The sequence below is a fragment of the Castor canadensis genome, chromosome 3 (genome assembly GCF_047511655.1).
Source record: "Castor canadensis chromosome 3, mCasCan1.hap1v2, whole genome shotgun sequence".
NCBI classification, from domain to species: domain Eukaryota; kingdom Metazoa; phylum Chordata; class Mammalia; order Rodentia; family Castoridae; genus Castor; species Castor canadensis.
The window spans coordinates 152516740-152526825 of NC_133388.1; positions in this window are offsets into that span (position 1 = coordinate 152516740).

Consider the following 10086-nt stretch of genomic DNA (forward strand, 5'->3'; position numbering starts at 1 on the left):
AATCTCTTCCTCCTGAGTATCTAGGATAACAGGCATGTGCTACCAGCACCCGGCTTCCCTGTAATTTCTTATAAACCCTTCCCTTTCTCGGGGCATTATTCCTCATTACTTACTACTCTCATAACTACTCTGTTACTTAACCTCCTTGATTTTTCTTGGCTTCTGTTTTTGAGATGTTCTTGGTGACAACCCATCTTTATGTCCCTTGACTCGAACTAAATCTGAGCCTCCTTTTGCTCTTCACTGACAGGTGTCTTAGCTTGCCCAGCCATCATAAAATGCCACAGAATAGGTGACCTAAACAATAGAAATTTATTTCTCACTTTTCTAGAGGGCTTCAGTATATTAATTGTGGGAGGGTAGAAATACTAGATTTATAGCAAAGAGGCATCATGGAGTGTCAATAGTATGAACAGACGTGTGGAAATGAGGAGGAAGACTTTATTTTATATATCTTTACCATGTGATCCCATTCTGCTGGACTAACAGGAAATTTAACACAGTCATTCAGGAGTTCTCCCTATGTACTACATTTTTATTGTATGCAATGCCAAAATGTTAAGAAGAGAGTCTCTTTGGTTATTGATATCTCTCCAAGTTGGTTATTTCTGAAGTGTTTTCATTAATGTCCACATAACCCTTTATAAAAAGAGGAACCCTCTTTTTTCTTTACAGGGGAGTAGACTGTGAAAATCCTATCATTTTCTCTCTTCTTTCAATCACTGTGCTTCTTTTGGGAATCTTTGTGTACTCTTTTATTTGCTCCTTACTTGGTCTTAAAGACTCATTACAAGGAAAATCAAGCAGCAATAACAAAATAATTCCTTTTTCATCAAGGGCTGAAAGGTGGAGGGCAAATTGGAAGTGAGGAAAAAATGTTTGTATTCCATATATCCAATATAGCAAGAAAAAGAAAGAAAATTAACATAGCACTAATTTTTCATTCTTAAACAGTTTTGTTCTCCTTCTGCTATCAAGATAACTTACTTCATAGAGTGATTATAAGTTTAATGGGGAATTGCATATCCCTGGAACAAATGCAGACTATTAAGCACTCATTAAATAAACTCCATTCTTTCTCCTGCACTTTCATTAAAAAATGAAAAATTAGTATATACCTGCACGTTGGTAAAACACAGATTGCCTTTTGCATTCCAAGATCTTTCTAAAGCCTGCTCTTCTGAATTTTAAAACTTCAGCATATGCACTTGAGACATTTATACAAAATCCAATAGAAATCAATTTTCAATGATGTAGGGCAAAAAAAAAAGCTACTAGCTCTTTATTCGTCAGTGGAAAGGCTCAAGGATCAGCCTTATCATTAACAGGTTCACTTATTATTGATAAATGAACAGGTGTGTTTGCTAAGTTAACTTGTCATTCCTGCTCTATAAAACAAGGGTACTGTCACTGCTAATTTTCCACCAGAACTGATCTTCATGTTCATGACCTTGCTATTCATAAAACCCCTCTTTTCCTAATTTAGGGTTAAACTAAACAGCAGTTAATATGGCTATGGAAATGGTGACTACACATATATGTGTTGTGTGTATACGTATATGTGCAACAAAAACCCTGCTTTGGGATTAGTTTCTCACTTCTAAAATAAGACATTAGGATACAGAGAAAAGCATGCAGGATTTTGATTCTATCTGGTTCATCTCAAGCTTTCCAACATGCTACTTTCCTACCCCTCTGTTGGCACACAGACGGCAGTCTAAGCACTCCAATATCATTCATTTTCCTCTATTTCCTTTCCTCATTCTATTCTCACATTTGTTCCTTGCTTGCTGTGCACATGCATTCTTTATGAGGACAGAGACTCTGCTGATTCCAAGCCGCTGTTGCCTGATAGGATTCAAAGGCAGCTACAGCAACTGCTGGAGATGCATATTCATTCTGTCACATTTCTCTTGTCTCCACCGACTTGTACACAGCCCAACACCACTGAGTCCTAACCCTGACTGATGTTTCCATTGTTTTGACTCTGGCATCCACTCCTCTTGCTCTGGGGATGATGAATAATTGAAAACTGGGCATAAACTTTTCTGGTATGCCTTGTAAGAGGTTTTTTTTATGCTAATTTGTCTTTCAATTCTCTGAAACAGGGAGGGCCAGGCTTCAATGTCAGGAATAATTACTGCATCCCATGTGTAACACACACCTCAAAAATGATGACTTCTGTATCAATTTAGGGGTAATTTTAGATTTCTTAAGAAATGTCAAGAATGATAAAAAGAATGTTATGGTCCTCTTTTAGGGAAAAAAAGTTTTTTTCTCATATTTTGAAAATAAATGCTTTCACTTTACAAGATTTGTATCTGATATTTTCTCTTCATTATTATCTGAGTGTTCATCTGGAATCACTTTCCTATCACTGTTTTAAAAAGCAACTGCTATGAGTTAAATTGTGTTGCCCTGATGCCCTCTGCCAATTCATATGTTTAAAACCTATCCCTCCCTCCCAGTATTTCAGAATGTGACTGTATTTAAAGACAAGATCTTTACAGAGGTAATTAACTTTAAAAGTTTAATCCAATATAACTTGTGCACCTATAAAAAGAATAAATTCAGACACAGAAGGAAAATGATATGAAGATATGAGGAGAGGCCATCTAAAGCCAAGGAGAGAGGTCTGGAACAGATCCTTCCTGCATGGTCCTCACAAGTAGCCAGCCCCGATGACACCTTCAGAAATGTGAAAAAAAATTAATTTCTACTGTTAATCCCACCTCATGTGTAGTAAGTACCTCTTTACAGAAGTTCTAGCAAACTGAGACAGCACCCTGTCATCCCAGGGTAGAAACACCTGGGTCTCCTGCACCCATGCTTCCTTTCCACAATTGATTGGACTAGAGACATAGTCTTAACCCAAGGGAGCAAAAGCACTGACTATCCAGTAGCCAAGAAGAAACTAAAAAAAATTAAAGAACCAAAAGGCCAGGCTAAAAATATAAGAAATTACAAGTGACAAAGCAAAAGAGTGCTACCACTAAGGACCCTTTTTTAAACTTGGTTGTTCAGCTATTGCTTGGATTCCATGTAGTCTTTAACATAAAGTGGCTTGAAAGTTTCAAGTCGTTTTTATCTTAGAAAGTAGAAATAATAAGTTAAATAGGGACTCAAGGTAGACCAAGAAAAAGGTGGAAAAGGGAAGATAGAAGCAAAATGAGAAAGGGAAGATAAACATGGCACCGACTTCACTCTAAAGCAAAGTTCATTCAGTCCTTCCTTTAATCCACAGAGCCTGTGAGCTAGGCCCAGGGCTGGGTCGTGATGTTCCTGAGGTAAGTCACACTCAGAGATTAAAGCTAGAAGTGTTTGGCTTACTGGTTATATCCTGCTGTACTGCTGTCTCCTTTGATTAATATAGATAAGCTGACTATAATCATTTAAATTACATTTCTCTCCCTCATTATATCAAGGTGAACTTTTAAAATGAATAAGTGACCTTTGTGTCTATAAATAGGTTCTATGCTACTTTTAGCATTTGTTATAAACTTTATTTGAGAAATAGTGTCTGTGTAGCTATGGGAAAACAAAAGACAAAAAGAAAAAATGTATTTCTCTTTCTTGTGTGAAGGATGGCTCTAGAGAAAAATATAAATAATTAAAAAACAGAAACCAAGGAAACTTATTATCCTAATCTTCCTTTCCTTTTGTGCCACTTTATTTTCTCTTCCTACTCCTCTCTCAAGGCTCTAAGCCTGTTTGCACCACACTACAGAATTGATCTTTCCCATGAAGTACTCCATGCTCCAAAATAATTTATTCTTCCTTCTACCTTCTCTACTATGTATTCAAAATTTCCATTAAATTCAAGGCAAGTTAGACAGAATGGTATTCATCCTTTTAAAAGAAGGGGATTCTTTCATTTGTATCAATGTGTATGAAATTGGATGATATTGTGGTAAGTGAAAAAATCTAGCTACAGAAAGGCACATATTACATGACCTCACTCATATGTGGAATTATAAAAAGTTAAGTTCAAAGAAATAGTGAGTAGAATAGGGATTACCAGGGGGTGGGTGCAAGGAGAGTAACTTGGGAAAAGGGAGATGTTGGTCAAAAGTGCAAAGCTTCAGTGAGACAAGGGAAATAAGTGTTAGTGATCTAATACACAGTGTTGATTAAAATTAATAATGTATATTTCAAAATAGCTAAAAGAATATATTTTAAATGTTCTTGCCACAAAGAAGATGTGAGGAGATGAATATGTTAATTTGTTTTATTTCACAATATATATAAATATCAAAATATCACATGTGTCCCTTAAAATATACACAATTATTATTTGTCAATAAAATAAATAAATAATTCAGTGCATCTTTCCCATACATTGATATCATTCCATTCTGGTTGCTTGTCACTCTAATCAATAAGTCATAGCTTCTGCCTTTGTGGCATGCACTTTTAGGATCAGAAAAGTTTCATAATGTAACAGTACCTGAACGAAGGTTCTTCACTCTGGACTGTGAGGTGCTACTGGGGAGAGAGGATCAGGACAGATGAGATAATGCTAAAACAGTGATCAGAGCTACCACATACATGGTGCTTGATATGTGTCAGATGACAGTCTAACTCACAGGTACATTATTTTGTTTTCAAAAAATCCTAGGAATTGGATACTATTGATCATCACCTCTGTTCTTCAAAGTAGGCACTATGTCATGTAAAATAATTGGAGCCACAGAGCTGGTTCTTGGTGAAGTTGGGATGTGGTCACAGGCATCCATCTAGCTGAAGAACCTGTATGCATAACCACCACTCAGTTACTGGCATTAGATTGTTTTATATAAGTTTGATTTTAAAACTAGAAATTTTAGATTCAATGTCATTATGCTGAAACTAATCATTGTGGGAGACTTGGACTTTAAATTGGACATAGTGACATGCTATATTTTTGTCAAATCATTGCAGTGCAATTTATAACTGAAAATTGAAACAAAAATCATACCATTTGAACTGTTGGAAAAGCATATTAATATAAAAAGTTGTAAAGTAACCAGCTTTTTTATCTGTCTAGTACTGTCACTGGACAGTACAGTTGGGTCACATCAACTCTCTGGATTTCAAATTCCTCATATGTTGGGTAACCATAAAATTAATTATCCAAATGGGGACACTTGAGTAGGAAGGAAAGCACTGTTAATAATTTCACAGGTACCACATTCTCAAACCAGAGTAGATAGTTACTCTACTTATGTATTAGAATGCAGCTGCACCAACTTATCTCTGAATCCTTGTCCAGTTGTAATGGGTGCTTGGCTAGGTAATGAATTATCCGGATGTATTGAGGTCATTCAGTAAGAGGCAGAAAAACATAGAGGTCCAACTTGTAAACCCTGTGCCAAGACTACAGATCTTTTTATTCTACTAAATGAAGTGAGTAATAATAATAATTTGTAAATTGATCACATCTGTATTAAACTGGAAGCATTGTGCAAAAGAAAACAAACATAGTTAATTCTAACTGGGCTTAGCGCCCAGGCAATCAGTCCTATGCCAAATACAATAAGGCAAAACCAACACCCAAAAAAGATTCACAGTAAAAAAGAAAAAATTAAGTTAGGTCATAACAGGTTTCAATTTTGAGTCCTCAAGAATTAAATAGTCAATCTGGGTACTTCCAACCAATTTGTTCTGAGGACAGTGTTAGCTGAGGTAAAGGAGCCTGATTTTTCACAAAAGAAAAGAAAACTTTGGTAAAAGATTATAGAGTCTTCATTCATGTGTTAGCTTTCTGTTACTGTGATAAAATATCTGAGAAAATAAACTGAAAGGAATGGAGATTTATTTTCGTTCATGGTTTCAGAAGTTTTAGTCCATAGTCATTAGGTTTTGTTGTTTCTGGGTCTACAGTAAAGCAGAACCTCATGGTAGAGAAAAGTATCTTACCTCATGAGCACCAGGAAGCAAATAGAGAGAGGGAGGGGAGAGAGGGAAGAGAGAGAGAGAAGAGAGAAAGAGAGAGAAGAGGGGGGCGGAGAGATGGGGGAACAGTTGGGGGAAGTGACCAGGGACAAAATACACCCTTCAAGTGACCTACTTCCTCCAACTAAACCCCACCTCCTAAAGTTTCCATCACTTCCCAATAGTCCATTAAGCTGTGAATCTACTCATAAATTAATCCATTGATAAAGTTATAGACCCCATGACCCAATCACCTTCCAAAGTCCCCACCTGTGAACACTGCTGCATTGGGGACCAAGACATCAACATATGAGCCATTGGCTAACATTTTAGATCCAAACCATAACAACTCATTTACATATTCAACAGAACAGCAAGAGTTATTATATCCCAAATATGTTCCTATGGGATGATGATACAACTGAGTAAAGACACAGCCCTGAATCTTGAAGAATTAACAGTCTGATCTTGACACTGCCATACATGTGAAGATAGGCTTTGGATATGTCATTTACCTTTGTTGAGACTCAGTTCCATTAATTGTAAGCAAGAGGACTGAAACTACCTTATCACTAACAATCTATTATTTGGCTATTTAAATTTCAGGAAATCACAAGCTCCACTTGGATATACTGTTAGTCTTTATCTGGTTTCACTGTATTGTATAATAACATTAGAAATATTTTACAGCATAATAGGCATGCTACAATTTGTTCTGTAATAGTTCTGTTGAAAAATACCTTTCTTATATCCATAATTTTCCTTTGAAATAAATATTCTTAGGCCACACTTTTCCATGAACTTGTTAGTTGGCATGTAAGTATAGGTTTCAGGAATATGCTATAGCTGGATCTTCAAATGCAGATTGCTAGGCTTTACTCTTTGATCTGGTGAAGTTGAACAAGTGACAAACCATCCCACATTTTCTGGGAATCTCAGATTTTTATCACTCAAAGTCTTTTATCTCAGAAATCCTCAGGTTTCATGTATTCCAGACTAATTGTTGAGAACCATTCTTCTATACCAGGGGTTCTCATCCTTGGCTGCCCATTTGGAATCACCTCAGGAATCAAAAAGTTAGATTCTGATCTAACTTATCTCAGGTGCCTTCTGGACATTGACCTTGTTAAAAGCTCCTCAAGTGATTCTAGTGACAGCCTAAGTTAAGAACCACTGCTCTGCATCTATGAAACTGGTATCTGAGCACTTTAACTGGACTATTAATATCCTGCAATTGTGGCCTCTCTTTCCATCTACTGTAATTCAAGACATCTTCATTTCCTGCTTGGATTACTGCACTGATCATGTGACTGGTCTCCCTGTCTTCAATATTCCCTAACCAGCTATACTTTATCCTTTATGTAGCTTCTAGAATAATCTTGCTAACATAAACACTTGATTATATCACTCCCTTGCTGAGGATCCGATGGACTCTCTTGTATTAGTGCAATTCATGTTGTCTTCTCTGAAAGGCAATTGCCAAATTCCAATAGCTTACTACAACAAAGGGTAATTCCTTGCTCATCCCACAGTCTAGTGGCAGCTGTTCCACTGGACAGTTCTTCTTCTCCTGGTGACAGCTATTCTCCCATTGTATAGCTTAAGTGATTCCTAGGACTTCCTTGGAGTCTTTGCCTGGATCATCTCCATTTAGGCAACTGACAGAGCTTAGAGAGTATGGGGCATGACACAGGGCATTTTAGAGGCTGGACCCTGAAGTTGTACATGGTACTCTGCATATGTTCTATTGGCCAGGTCAAATCATATGACTCCAGCTCAATGCCAGGGATCTGGAGAATGTTCTGTTGTATGCCTAGTCAGAAAATGAAATGGCGAAGTAAATACACAGCATTGACTCTGTCATACCTCTTACTGGGTACACACACACACACACACACAGACACACACACACACACACACACTGTGTGTAACTTACTGAATTTCAGAGACACCAAAACTATTCCTCATTGCCTTCAGTAAAAAGTCCTATGCTTGGCCTACATGACCTTAAAAATTTGCACCTGCCTCACTTTCCAGTTTCAGTCTTTCGTCCTTCCCACAGGCATTCCTTGCCCTGTATCAGTTTTCCCCAAATATCCTCTGCTGTCATGTTATTCACGGGAGGGCGGGGGGGAGATCCAGAGAATGTTGCCTCAATTTTTCATGTAATTCTTTCCCATTAGTTCCTTGGAGGTCAGATCAAGATCACAACAGAAGCCTCATACTTTCTTCTCTAACTCCTTCCAGTGATCATAATTCTATCCTATTTGAACCTGATGAACCCTAACCTTTGTCATCCCTAGGCCATCTTCCATCTCAAAAGTCTTAAGGATTCATACTCCACAGTTTAACTACAAACTCCTGTCCTCCTGGATGTTCCCAAGTGACACTTTCTTTATACCCACTCTTCCACTTTCTGAAGTCCTTGACTTCATCTCTCTGGTGGATAATCATTTCATCTTTTCTTAGCTTGTTCATCTGACCTAATCAGACTTTCCTCCCTACCTAACATGGACTGCCTAGTTGATAATCCAAATCACTTCCCACCCAAGCTATTCATTTCCACTCTCTTCTATGTTTATGTTTCATCCTCCCAATAGATGACAACACTGAATCATTGTTAGCTCTGTATTCTCTGCTTCTGAAAGCTCCTAGAGAATATTACACTGGAATTACTAAAAGTGCTCCCATCAGGGAAAGTTAGTGCCTATTATATTGAAATTGTGCACACCTACCAGCAGCATCCCCTTGGGTGGGCAATCTGTCCCACTCAGGATCTCTCCTATCTCCACATATCTGTATTTTCAAAAAAGCTTAAAATTATGTATAAAGAGGCAGGGGAAAAAAGATAAAACTTTTTCAGAGTCTTTCTTGTCTCCCCAGCACCTGCTGCTTCTCAATATGAAATATGTGACTTCTTGTACTATCTGCTCTGTTAGCCCCTGACTTTGTACATGCACAGGTTTCCTCTCACTGTATCTCTTTGATATAGTCTGGAGTTTCTTGGCTGTATCTTGTGGATGACAAAAGTGCTTTTTCTCCATATGACTAATGCTAGCTTGATGCTTACACATGGCAGACCTTGAAAAAATGCTTGTTGAAATAAGTGAGTTTAAAGACAATAAAAAGCCCAGATCCTGACCACTGAGTAGTCAAGATGGTTTCCATTGCAATTTGCTATGAGTGAGCAAAGAGTTCCATACTGCACACACATTTATGTGTTGAACTATTGTCTATTCTTTTCATAGTTCAAGCAGAGCACTGTGTTAACATTTTATTTATCATTTAACACAGTCCTTCTTGAATTAGTTTCTCAGTTTATGTACCTAATTGCTTTGATGACTCCATCAAAATGGAACCCAGGAAAAGTGAGTTTTAGGAAGGGATGACATATTTAAGAATGTATTTTCAGGGCTGGCGATGTGGGTCAGTGATTAAGTGTTTGCCTAGCATGCATTTTGCCCTGGGTTACATCCCCAGTACTGCAAAAAAAAAAAGAACAGATTTTGATCATGGGCTAGTTAATGAGTGCAGACCTAGATAGTACACCACTCTGAGGATCTTGGATAGTTCATAACAGCATTAGAACATTTGACCAAGGTCCACAGGGTACAAGAATAAATTGTAAAAACAAGCTCTGAAGACAAATCTCAACATTCATTGCTTTTGCCCTTGTACATCCTTTGGGATCATATGCTACAAATTCAGTATCCTGATGGTGACAATTAGGGCTCAAACAGCTCGATTAACTAGTTCAGCTACCTAGTAACAGTCCCAGATAAAGTTATCTTCTTCCAATAGGAATCATGTTTACTCTCCTTTTCATTGATCTTTTGTGTATTATCATGTAACTTCATTAGGCATAATTGCCTATTTGAGTTTTTAGCATGAGTTATGATCAGAGCATATATCAGGAAGAGAACTAAAAGGTCTTTTCTTAGGTTTTTTTTTTTTTCCCATAGTGTTCTGGGATGTGATGAGGGTAGAAAGATGGAAGTGTATATGTGACTGTATAAAAATGTGTTTCTGGAACATTTATCTTTCCAGATCCATTCTCTATTCCTCTCCACTGTTATGTGCTTGGGAGGTAACCTCTATAGACTATATCAACAAGTTTCCTTATCCTCGTCAGATGGGATTTAGTCATAGACTGTACAAGTAGAAAGTCAGAGA